Raw genomic sequence first — 13,569 nt, forward strand, 5'->3', positions numbered from 1 at the left:
TAGGGCTGGTGGACTTTCCAGCTACAAATGGCATATCACCCAAGCATAATCTATAATGTGGTTGTGCAGCAAAATCGTTTCTAGAACCTCTCTTTTCTGGTGGTTTTGACTTCTTTTTTTTAATTCTTCTTGTACTGGCAACATATGGAGATGTTTGATCTTCAAAAATAAGCCTATTGGTTTCTAGACCAGTCTGCAACTGGGCTGCCTTAACTTGCATACGTTTCCTTTCTTTTTCTTCTTCACGGAGCTTTGCTTCTAACTCTTGCATTTTTTTTTTTCTGCAATGGCTAGCATAGTGGTGAGTTTGTTATACTCCTGTTCAAGAAGATCCAATTTCTCAAATTTGGTACGAACATGAGTTTGATCTTGCTGTCGCTCTCTTTCTAAGGAAACCTGTTTCTCTAAGACAGTCCTCTCCATTTCTGCATGCTTTATCATATTTCTCATGTATTCCAGTTGTTTTTCTAAAAGATTTCATTTACTTTCTACAACTAACAACTGAGAAGCCAGTGCTTGATTGTGCTTTGATTCCTCATTCTTTGAATTTTCCCTTCCCTGTATCTGTTCATCCAGTACTTTCTTGTATTCACTTATTTCTCTAGACAAAGTTTTCACACTTTCTTCTGCCTGAATTCTTTCAAGTTCCAAATGTCTAATCTTCTTTTGAAGATTCTTCAAAGCAGAAAATATGGCGACAAATGAGAACTAGAAGCTGCAGGGACCAAGGCGGCCGCCGCCGCCATCTTTCAGCCTGCCCCGCAGGTCAATACAATGCCAGGGCTGTCGGTATTCTAGAGATCTTCCTCAAGATTCAAGAGTCGCCCACTCTTGAATCTTTTGTTAAAATTCTGTCACTTCCTGGAGTCTTGTTTTTTTGTCAGCTTGAAGTTTTTTGAAGCTTGAAGTTTTTCCTTCAGTCCTGTTGATTTTTTTTTTTTAATGTTTTATTGTGAATTATATGATAGTTTACATGGAGAACTTTAGTTTTACATTCATTCCATCTTATATCATCTCACTGCCATGGTTCCCATCCCCTCCATGCATCATCAACCACACAAAGGGTATATCCCAGAAACCCGCCCCATACACTTCACCCTCATCCCCCCAGTTTTCGGCCCACAGTCCCTTTCCGTCTCTGGGTCCAAAGTCCCCAGTCGCTTCATCACTCGATGTCATCATCTCTGTCAAGAGTCGCCCACTGGGGGCGACCTCAAGCCGAGCCCCTCGATATTTCATTCTTTTGTTAAAATTTTGTCAATTCCTGGAGTCTTGTTTTTCGTCTGGGAAGCTTGAACTTTTTCCATCAGTCCTGTTGATTCTTGATCATATACTACCTCCTGAAATGGATGTTGTTGTTAAGTGCCATCGAGTCAGTTCTGACCCATAGTGACTCCAAGCATGACTAGTCCCTCCTGAGAAACACAGCCAGAGACTCTCCTTCAATGCTGTGACTCGAGGATTGAATTTGAGCTTCAGTTCTTTCACTTTGAGAAATGCTCATTGTGTTCATCTTTTTTGGTTTTCTAATCCCAGGTCTTTGCACATTTCATTGTAATACTTTTTCTTCTTCAGCTTCTATTTGAAATCTGTTCAGCTCTTTTATTCCATCATTTCTTCCATTTGCTTTTGCTATTCTACATTCAAGAGTTAGTTTCAGAGTTCCATCGTTATATTTTCTCTCTCCTGTCTTTCAAATGACCTTTTGCTTTCTTCATGTGATCTTGATTCCATCCTACAACTCAATTGGTCTCTGGTCAGTAGTGTTTAATGTGTCAAATCTATTCTCAAGATATTCTTTTAATTCAACTGAGATATAGAAGATCATACTTTAGCTCTCAAGTATTACTATAATTTTTTTGTACTTCAACTTGAATGTGAGTATGAGCAAATGCTGGTCTAATCTGCAGTCTCCCCTATAGCCTGGCTCTGCCTGATGATACTGAGCTTCCCCATAATCTCTTTCCACAGCTGTAGTCAATTTGATCCCTGTGTATCCCATGTGATGAGGTCCACCATTAGTATTGTTGGAAAAAGGTATTTGTAATTAGAATTGGTTTCACAAGATTCTAAGGTGAGATCTTCTGGGTTGATTCTGGCCCCAGCGCCATATTTTCCAACCACTGATCATTCCGTGTCCATTTTTCACAGTCCAATTGCCAGTAATAATCAATGAATCTTGACTGCATTTTTTTATCAATTTCATAGTGCAAAACTTCATAAAAATCTTCAATTCCTTCCTCTTTGACATATATAAGTTGATGTGTAAATTTGAAAAATAATCATATTAAATGGTCTTCCTTGTAGGGTTGATGTTACCCTATCACAGACAGTATAATACTTGAGGACAGACCTTGAAATATTCTTGGTGACAGTGACTACAATTCTGATCCTCTTCCATTTGTCATTCCCAGCACAGTAGACCATTTGGCTGTCTGATTTATAATAGCCAATACCAGTTCATTTCAGCTCACTGACGACTGGGCTGCCTATCTTCAAGCTTTCCACTTCATTTCTGATGATCTCCAGTTTTTCTGTGTCTCACACATTCCACATTCTTATCACTAATGGACATTTTCCTATGTCTCACACACTCCACATTCTTGTTTCTAATGGACGTTTTCCTATGTCTCACACACTCCACATTCTTATTTCTAATGGACGTTTTCCTGTGTCTCATACACTCTACTCACTTATTTCTAATGGTCGATTTCTTTTTTTTATTTTTATTGTTTTATTGTGAATTATATGATAGTTTACATGGGGGAACTTTAGTTTTACATTCATTCCGTCGTATATCATCTCATTGCCATGGTTCCAATCCCCTCCATGCATCATCAACCACACAAAGGGTGTATCCCAGAAACCCGCCCCCTACACTTCCCCCTCCTCCCCCCAGTTTTGGCTCATAGTCCCTTTCCCTCTCTGGGTCCAAAGTCCCCAGTTGCTTCATCACTCGGTGTCATCATCTCTGTCTCCATCTCAGGCATCTCTGTTTCTCTGGGTAGGGTCCCGCTCTCATCTCTTCTCCGTTGATGGTCCCAGAGGTCTCTGCTCCTATCCTGGAGATTTAATCACTCCCTTCCTTGTTACAGAACTTTCACCTTTTCATTTCCAACCCTCATAGTCCATCCTGATAAGCATTATTCACTACAGTATCACGCGGTACCCATCTGTATCTCCTTTCATCAGCTCTGCCCAGACAGATTGAATAGTACCCACTGGAGATTCTGCCTTCCGCCATGCTCCCTAGCACTAAGTTCTCTCTTGAAAGCTTGTAAGCCAGTCACTTCTTGCCTTTGTAGTCCTCACTCCCAATTTGAGTATCCAATGTCCAAGCTGCCCTTCTCCATCCACTCTGTGTATGTGTGGGGGGGGGGGGTATGTGAATGTTTGTTGCTGTGAGGGTTTGTTCCCTCTTTTGAGTTGCTACTCCATAGGTATAGGTCAAGTTCATCAGACTGTATTAGCTCACTCTTTTTTTTTTTCCCCCTCTTCCTTCCTCTCCTGGTTGAGCTCCGATCATCCAGTCATCCGGTCCAGGTCACGTGGGTATCATCTGCAAGTGTGGGCGCTCCTGTGCATATGCCCTCTCTTCCCATCAGCCGGTAGCTCCACTCTCCTCTCGAGTCCTCCATGGCCACGCCACTGACTCTGGGCCCAAGAGTCCCCAGGTCTCTTCACACTGCTTGCCAACCGGGTCCTCAACTAGGTCCACAGAAGTCCACCGAGCATTGTAGGGCTTAGCTTGCCGCTTCATTGCTACTTTTACCCCACTTCCCCCCATTGGTGGTGTGTGTGGTCACCAATCAGAGTGTGCATTTCCATTGAGTCTTAGTCTTGGAAGGGGGTCGATTTCGTGTGTCTCACACACTCCACATTCTTGTTTCTAATGGATGTTTTCCTGTGTCTCATACATTCCACATTCTTATTTCTAATGGACATTGGCATTTTGGAGGACTTCCAGTTTTCCTGTGTCTCTCACCCTCCATGTTCTTGTCTCTAATCGATGTTTGCAGCTATTTCTTATCATTTTGAGTCATACCCCATCAGGAAGTAAAGGTTCCCACAAGCTCTATTCCATCCACATCATTCAGGTTGACTGAGCTCTGGTAGCGTAGTGGTTACGAATCGGGCTGCGAACCTCAAGGACAGCAGTTCGAAATGCCCAGCTGTTCTGAGGGAGATAGATGTGGCTTTCTGCTCCTGTAAAGACTGACAGCCTCAGAAACCCTGTACAGGGTCGCTATGAGTCGGAACCGACTCCATGGTACATAACAACAACAAAAACAACTCTGAGGAAGGAGCTCTTCCACAGTCTTATTTTAGTGCCTCCCAACCTGAGGTCTCATCTTCTGGCACTATTATCAATTAATACCAGGTCCTGTGTTCCAATCTGTCCTCCTCTTAAAGCTCTGCTCAATCCTGTTCCCCGTGGGTAACCCCGTTGAGATTTGGAATACGAGTGGTTTAGCTTCCAACAAACTGACAGACAAATGATGACCCTTGTCCTGAGACCGTCAAACATCCGGAGCCTGAAGGACCTTAATTCCCTTAATTTGAGAAACACTGAAACTCTTACCACAGAAACCCCAAATTAACCCTACTACAGAGATCCTGTATTCTCCTCATCCAGGGTACTCGGGATCTCCTCTCCTCAGCCAGAGCAACCCTAAATAACCTCATTGTTCTGTAATTTAAATCCATTTCATGAGACCCTAAATCTCCTGAATGAGTCTGAGGTACCCAGGCTCTAATCCCCTCAACATGATGGATCCTTCATTCTCTCAACCTAAGTACCCCAAATCTCGTCACTCAGAAAAACCTCAAATCTTCTTCTCCCAACTGATTGCCAATCCCCCAACCATAAAGGACCCAAATCACCTCATCTTCAGAGACTACAAATAACCTCATCCTCCGGTCCCCAAACTCTCAACCTGGATGTGCCAAAAGCCCCTTGTTCTATGAAATCCCAAATCTCCTCACCCTGAGAGTCTAAACCCCCACAGCCTGAAGGACCCTATATCCCATCAGTCTACAGATCCCTGCTCTTAGATATCCAGCTTGCTGTATTCACAGATCTTTCCACATTTTCCTGATGGAGACCCCAGACACTTCTCTGAGAAATGCCAATCTCTACCCCCACGGCCCCTTGGCTGTGCTACTGCATCAGAATTTGTATCCCCCCAACACCCTGACTTCCCATAGTCCTTCTCCTCTAACCCCAGTTCCAGATACACTTGGCATAGAGAAGTGACTTGGGTGGCTGTCCTGACTGCCACCTCTTCTTTCCACAGGCACTGTGCTCTTGGGCTGGAACTCTCAGAACCTGTGGGTGATGCTGAAAGCATGAAGCTCACCAAGAGACATGAAGGAGAGCATGTGGAGGACACCCACGGTAAGGGGGGAGTGGGAGGCAGGAAAGGGAGGCCCACCGAGAGTGCTGGAGATGGCTGGTGTGTGGGGAGGGGTCCACAAAAGGAAGGGGGGGTCTGTTGGAGAATGAGGACACCAGCCTCATCACCTACCCTGTTTGGGAAGCGCTAGAAGATGCCTAGAGTCTGCTCAGTTCATCAGAAAGGTGCCTCTAAAGGAAGGAGGGTCTTTGTGCCCAGCTGCTCCCTGGCCATGTGGAAGGACAGGCAGCCTGGGCCTGGACCCATTGCATGTTGTATTTCTCCAGAGACAGTTTCATACACTTCTCCAAAGTGGGTTGCATGGAGATGGGAGAGTCAGAGAAATGCCCTCCATGAATGTTAAAAGGAACTAGGAGCCACTGGTCACAGTAGGTCCTACCCAATTATTTGAGCCATCAAATAATTGCTTTTGTTGTTAAGTGCCATTGATTTGGTTCCAATTCAGCGACCCTATATATGGTTTCCGGAGCCCTGGTGTGGTGCTGTGGGTTAATGCGCCAGACTGCAAAGTTGTTTGAACTGCGAGGTTGGCAGTTGAACCATTTGAACTGGTTCAAGCTTACCAGCTGCTCTTTAGAAATCCTATACAGGGTTGCTGTGGGTCGGATTCAACTTGACAGCACATAACAACAACAACAACAACATATAGGGTTTCCAAGGAGTTACTTGAGGGTCTGAACCACCAAACTTGTGGTTACCGGTCCAGCGCTTAGCCTATAGTTACTTATAGAACACACGTTACTTAACTCTCAGAGATTGAGGCACAAGCTGGAAAAGATGCAAGGACTTTTCCTTAGCCTTAGGTATGGAGCCCTGCCCAAGTAATATTCTGAATACACTTTGTCTCATAGAACTTAAAGATTTATAAAGAAATTACTTAATACACTAAAAAGAAATACATGAGCTATAGACAATTTTTCCATCTTTTACGAATGTCAGAAGAGTTAGAGCTATATGTGAAAATACCTCTGTCACAATGAATGGCACTTCAGCTAAGTTTGATTTAAAAACAACAAGTAATTTTATGGGAATTTTAAAGCTAGAGCTGACTGCTGCCCTTAATTCTTTGTTGTACTGTATGGAGTCCTGGATGTGGCACTGCGGGGTAATGCATCAGACTGCAAAGCCATTGGAATTGCAAGGTCAGTGGTTCAAGCTCACCGGCTGCTCCTTGGAAACTCTATACAGGGTCGCTATTGGTCGGAATAGACTTGACACTTAACAATGGCCTTCCGGAGTCCTGGTGTGACACTGTGTGTTAATGTGCCAGACTGCAAAGCTATTTGAGCTGCAAGGTCTGCAGTTGAAGCTCACCAGCTGCTCCTCGGAAGCCCTATACAGGCTCACAATCTGTCAGAACCAACTCAGCGGCACTTAACAACAACAACAACAATGGACTTCTGGTGTGGTGATGTCAGATCAGCACTGAATTGCAAACAACAAGGTCAGTAGTTCAAAACCATCAGCATCCTCAGAAACCTTATACCGGGTCGGTATGAGTCGACAGCATCTAACAACAACAACAAAATGGACTCCTGGTGTAGCTCGGTAGGATAAGCACTGGACTGCGAACCACAAGGTCAGTGGTTCAAACCCTGCCAGCCGCTCCTCGTACAGGGTCACTATGAGTCAGAACCGACTCAACAGCACTTAACAACAACGACTAAAGATAGTGAACATTTCTACATTTGCTTGTTGGCCACCTGAATGTCTTCTTTGGAGAAGTGTCTGTTCATGTCCTCTACTCATTTTTTAGTAGAATTGTTGCACTTTACTATAAATGTAAGAGATAAATCCCTTGTCTGATATGTCATTGCAAAAAAAAATTTCTCCATCTGTGGACTCTCTGTTTACTTTTTTGGTGAAATCTTTTGATGCACCTAAGTGTCTAATCTTTCATAGGGCCTACTCATCTATTTTCAGTTTAAGGACTAAGGTGCACCTGACCCAAGCCTTGGGATTTTAAGTATGCATGTGCAAGCTGGACAATGAATAAAGAAGACCATAGAAGAATTGATGCATTTGAGTTACAGGAAAGATCGTGGCTGTAGAGTGAACAGGGTAAGGTTCCTCAAGGAAATTCTCATATGATAGCTCCTTGCTACCCTCAAAGAATGAAGAAGTGCATTGTTGTGATGGGAAAAAATTCTACAATCAACTTACATCTTTCCTTTTCCTTTATTGTCTTTCTTACCAATGCAGTTTTCAATTTTGTTAAAATTTCTTTATAGGCTCCAATGTGTCATTAAGAAAATCCAAAATTGCCCACTTCTCTTCCCAAAAAACAGTCACCATAACTTTCCAAGCTGACCTCTGCCTTGAACTTAACAGGCCCAGCAGAATCCCTCAGAAGCCATTGTTCTGATTGGACTTTTTCTTTTTAAAGGCAATCTAATGAGATTATGAGTCTGTGCCCACTCGATGGCTCCTAACAACAACAACAATAACAACAATGAGATTAAGACAAATGTATTCCTGAGACAACTTGTCTGAAGCCATTCACTGATCACAGAGACATGTTTTAAAATGTTTTGTTTGGAATAAACCCATTCACATATGAACTGTAACTCTAATGGCAACACTTTGCAACTTACCCTTGAGTGTGTGTTTATTTATTTATCATAGTGATTTTAGTGTTTATTCCTTGGCCTACATGGGTACTATAACTTAACTTATTCTGAATATGTTTAGTAGAAACTTTGCTGTGTACCAAGTTTTAAGTCATAGACTGGTTTGTAGTCAATGTTGTGGTATTAGTTATTGAAACGTTGTATTTTGCATTAAAAGAAAAATAAGTTTCTTAAATTTAGAAAATCATACATTGAGCATTAACAGTCTTTCCACATAAACTTTATAGGAATCTTTTGCTTCTTAAGTTTTATGTACGTTATTTTAGTGCCATGTAACTTGGGATTGGAGTCCTGGTGTGGTGCTGCAGGATAATGTGATGGACTGTAAGGTCGGCAGTTCAAGCTCACCAGCCACTCCTCAGAAACCTTATTCAGGGTCACTATGCCATGGAACTGACTCAACAGCACTTGACAATAACAACAACTTTGGATCAGTAATAATGTGAAAATGATCCATTTCTCATGAAAGTTTTACAAATGTTGGTTTAGTTCAGTGGTATCCACTTCTTTAAATTAGTCTTATACAGTCCATTTTTGTTGAAGTACTTTGGTTAAGTGTTTAGAGAGAATGTTGAAGTAGAATTTTTCTATAGATGACAATCTTAAAGATGTTCTGGTAGCATAGTGTTGAGGTTGCTAACCTCAGAAGTCACAACTACCAGCCGTTCCACAGAAGAAAGATGAGGCTTTCTGCTCCCATAAAGATTGACAGTCTCAGAAACCCTATACAGAGTTGCCATGAGTCAGAACCGACTCCATGATACATAACCACCACTATCACTATGGTTAACATATAACACTTCAATTTTAAAAATGAAAGACCTAATTGGAAAATTTAAAGTAATACAAAACTAAATAAAGTCAATTAAGATTTTAGATAAATGTATATCTAAATATGGCATATTTTTTAAAGCTTTAAATATAACTTACAATAACTTTGGAGCATTATATTAAATAGGACATACCAAGAGTATTCAACCATTTCAAGAGGTACCATATGCTCAAGAACCAATGGTATTGAAGGAAATTGTCCAAGCTGCACTGAAGGCATTGCTGAAAAACAAAGCTCCAGGAACTGATGGAATACAGATTGAAATCTTTCAACAAACTGAAGCCATGCTGGAGGCACTCACTTGTCGGGGACAAGACATTAGAAGACAGTTATGTGGCAAACAGAGTGGAAGAGATCCATATTTGTGCCTATTCCCTAGAAACATGATCCAATGGAATACGGAAATCATCGAACAATATCATTAATGTCACATGCAAGTAAAATTTTGCTGAAGATAATTCCAAAATGGTTAGAGCAGTACATCAACAGGGATCTGCCAGAAAATCAACCTGGATTCAGAAAAGGGCATGGAACACGGGATATCATCGCTGATGTCAAACAGATCTTGGCTGAAAGCAGAGGATACAAAAAGATCCTTACCATTGGACTTAACTATCCAATGCTTCAACTGTAGGGATCAAAACCAACTTTGGATAACATCGTAAAGAGTGGTAACTATAGAACACTTAAATATGTTCATGAGGAACTTACACATAGACTAAGAAACAGTCATTCAAACAGAACAAGGGGATACTGAATGGCTTAATATCAGAAAGGCTGTGTAACAGGGTTGCATCTTTTCACCACACTTATTCAATCTGTATGCTGAGTAAATAATATGAAAAGCTAAATTATAAAAAGAAAACCAAGGCATCATGATTGGAAGTCAACTCATTAACAACCTGCAAAAGGCAGATAATACAACTTTGCTTGCTGAAAGTGAAGAGGACTTAAAATACATAGTGATGAAGATCAAAGACCACAGGTTTCAGTACTGATTGCACCTCAATGTAAAGAAAGACAAATCCACATAACGGGATCAATAAATAATAACATAACAAACAGAGACAAGGTTTTCAAAGACAGTTTTGCTTGGATCCGAAATCAACGATCATGGAAGCAGCAGTCAAGAAATAAATGATGTATCGCATTATGTAAATCTGCTGCAAAAGACCTCTTTAAAGTGTTAAAGAGCAAAGATGTCACTTTGAGGACTTTAGGTGTACCTGAGCCAAGCCAAGGCATTTTCAATAATCTCATGTGCATGTGAAAGTTGTATAATGAATGAGGAAGACTAGAGAAGAATGGCTGCATTTGAATTACAGTGTTGGAGAAGAATACTCAAAGTACCATGGACTGCAAAAAGAACAAATCAATCTGTGCTGGAAGACGTGTAACCAGAATGCTTCTTAGAAGCAAGTAGAGTGAGACTTTATCTCTCGTACTTTGGATGTTATCAGAAGAGGCCAGTCCCTGGAAAAAGACATCATGCTTTTCAAAGTAGAGCGTCAGTGAAAAAGAGGAAGACTCCCCTCCCCCATGAGATGGGGTGACACAGTGGCAGCAACAATGAGCAACCATGGTAACGATGACTTCTTCCTCTGTTGTCCATAGGGCACTTCAATTGGAATTGACTGGATGGCACCTAACAACAGTCAGCACTGAGGGCACTGGCAAAAAACAGGTCCTGGGAACTGATGGAATACAAATTGAAAGCTTTCAGCAAACTGATGCAGCACTGGAGGCACTCACTGTTCGCCAAGAAATTTGGAAGACAACTACCTGGCCAACTGACTGGAAGAGATTGGTGTTTGCGCCCTTCCAAAGAGAAGTGACCCAATGGAATGTGGAAATCATCAGATAATATCAATGATATCCCGTGTGAGTAAAGTTTTACTAAAGGTAATACAGAAATGGCTACAACCATACATTGACAGAGAACTCCCAGAGGTTCAAGCCAGATTCAAAAGAGGATCTGAGGGATATCATTGCTGATATGAGATGGATCTTGGCTGAAAGCAGAGCATACCAGAAAGATGTTTACCTGTGCTTTTTTGAGCATGGAAAGGCTTTCGATTGTGTGGATCATGACAAGCTATGGATAGCATTGAGAAGTACGAGTATTCCGAACACTTAATTGTGCTTGTGAGGAATCTGTACATAGAGGCAGTTGTTCGAACAGAATAAGGAAATACCGAATAGTTTAAAATTAGAAAAGGTGTGCCCCAGGGCTATTTCTTTCACCATACTTATTCAATCTGTATGCTGAGCAAATAATCAGAGAAGCTGGGTTATATAAAGAAAAAATGTGGCCTCAGGTTTGGAGGAAGACTCATTAACCTGCGATATGCAGATGATTCAGTCTAACTTGCTGAAAGCCAAGAGGACTTAAAATACTTACCTACGAATATCAAAAACCAAAGGCTTTGGTATGGCTTGCATCTCAATGTAAAGAAAACAAAAATCTTTACACCACTGGTCCAATAGACAACATCCATATAAATGGAGAAAAGATTGAAGTTGTCAAAGACTTCATGTTGCTCAGATCAATCATCAACACTCATGGAACCAGCAGTCAGCAAATCAAAGGATGTATTGTATTAGGCAAATCTGTTGCACAAGAGCTCTTTAAAAATGTTGAAGAGCAAAGATGTCAGTTTGAGGACTAAGGTGCGCCTCACCCAAGCCATGGTATTTTCACTAACCTCATACACATGCAAAAGTTGGGCATTAAATAAGGAAGACCATAGAAGGATTGTTTCATTTGAGCTATGGTGTTGAAGGAGACTATTAAAAGTACCAGGGACTGCCAAAAGAACAAACAGATCTGTGTTGGAAGAAGTACAACCAGAGTGCTCCTTTGAGATTAGAATGGCCAAAATTCATCTCTCATACTTTGGACATATTATCAGGAGGGACCAGTCACTGGAGAAGGATATCATGTTTGGTGAAGTGGAGGGTTGGAGAGAAAAAAAGAAGACCCCAATGGGATGGATTGGCTCAGCGGTGGCTCTGATGGGCTCTCGTATAGCAATGATTGTGAGTTTGGCCCAGGACCAGGCATTGCTTCGTTCTGTTGTGCAGAGGGTCGCTATGAGTTGGTATCAACTCAATGGCACCTAACAACTACAACAACAACCATAAGAACAGAAAAAGCTTGCTCTAAATTAATGCTAACGTTTATTTTCTTGTCTAAGAAACCAAGCCACTCAACTTTAGAAAAAATTAACATTTACCTTTTTAAAGCTCTTTAGTTAAATAATTCAAGTTTCTTTCCTGATTTTAAGCCATTCAGTATTCCCTTGTTCTGGTTTTTTTGTTTGTTTGTTTTGTTTTAATAATCAACTCTTTCATTATGTTTCTATTAATCCATCAATAACAATTAAGTAAATCTCTGACAGAGACAGGCACATTTTTTTCAGTGACCACAACAGGACAATCAGGGAAAAGCAATTGTTGTATTAAACATTCTGCTATCATTTAATCAGCGTAGTGGTTACCAATCAGGCTACTAATCTCAGGTCAGCAGTTTGAAACTACCAGCTGTTCCACGGGAGAAGGATGAGGCTTTCTGCTCCCGTAACGATTTACAGCCTTGAAAAACCCTGTACAGCATCGCTATGAGTCAGCACTGACTCCACGGCACAAATTAACAATAACAACATTTGACTAAAGAAACCGCCATGGAAAAGTTTCTTTCTTGAAGACTGTAAACTGCCTTTTACCAAAAAAAAACCCTAAAGACTAAAAAGCGCAGCTTCCCTCATGAGTTTAGGGAGAAAAGAGAGGAAAAACTTCTAAGTCAGGGACAAAATAATGATTTCAGTGTTCAGTTGTTCTATGAATAAATATTATCTTCTCCAGATCTTTAATTCTGTGGGACTATCTCGTACATGGTATTCAGTCCATTTACTAAAATTAGGGTAGCTATCAATACAGTCTTCCATCTTCCCTGTTGTACACAGTGTGACAGTAACATTAATAAGTTGTTGTTAGGTTCTGTCAAGTGGATTTGAACTCATAGCAACCGTGTATAGGGTTTCCAAGGAGCTACCTGTGGGTTTGAACTGCCAACTTTGTGGTTAGCAGTCCAGTGCTGATCCTACAGTGCCACAGGAGTTCCAAGAAACCCAAACCAACAGCTATTAAGTCAATTCCAACTCATAGTGACCTGACCGAGCAGTAGTTACAGTGCTTGACTGCTAAGCAAAAAGTGGCCATTTCAAAGCTATCGGTCACTCCATGGAAGAAATACATGGGAGTCTGTTTCTGTAAAGATCTGAAGCCTTCGGAACCCTTTGGGATAGTGTGTGACCATGTGGCACAAAGCCCTTGACTGCAAGATTGGATTGAACCACAAGGTTGGCGGCGTTTCAAACTCACCCACCTCTCCTTGGAAACCTTATACAAGGTTGTTATGAGTCCAAACCAACTCAACGGCACTTAACAACACAACAGTCTTACTCAGTCCTATGGCCTCACTGTTAAATACGATTAATATAAAAGTCATGTGAAACTTTGTGTTATAGTTTCCAGACCAATAATGAAATGGCATAAGGTATTTTAGCGAAAGCAAACAAGTCAAAATTCTACCAAAAGACTCTTTTGATTGTGAAAGAAGATTTTAATTTATTTACAAAGTTTGTGCTTTTAAATGTAAGTGAGTAAGACAAACGCCACCACTCATCTG

General features: G+C 41.2%; 1 pseudogene; it reads right to left on the minus strand.

The window, feature by feature from the left end:
• LOC102836069 overlaps window positions 1-13,569 on the minus strand; it is a 57,177-nt pseudogene that overhangs the window by 17,875 nt on the left and 25,733 nt on the right.

The sequence above is a fragment of the Chrysochloris asiatica genome, unplaced genomic scaffold, assembly GCF_000296735.1.
Source record: "Chrysochloris asiatica unplaced genomic scaffold, ChrAsi1.0 scaffold00630, whole genome shotgun sequence".
NCBI lineage: Eukaryota > Metazoa > Chordata > Mammalia > Afrosoricida > Chrysochloridae > Chrysochloris > Chrysochloris asiatica.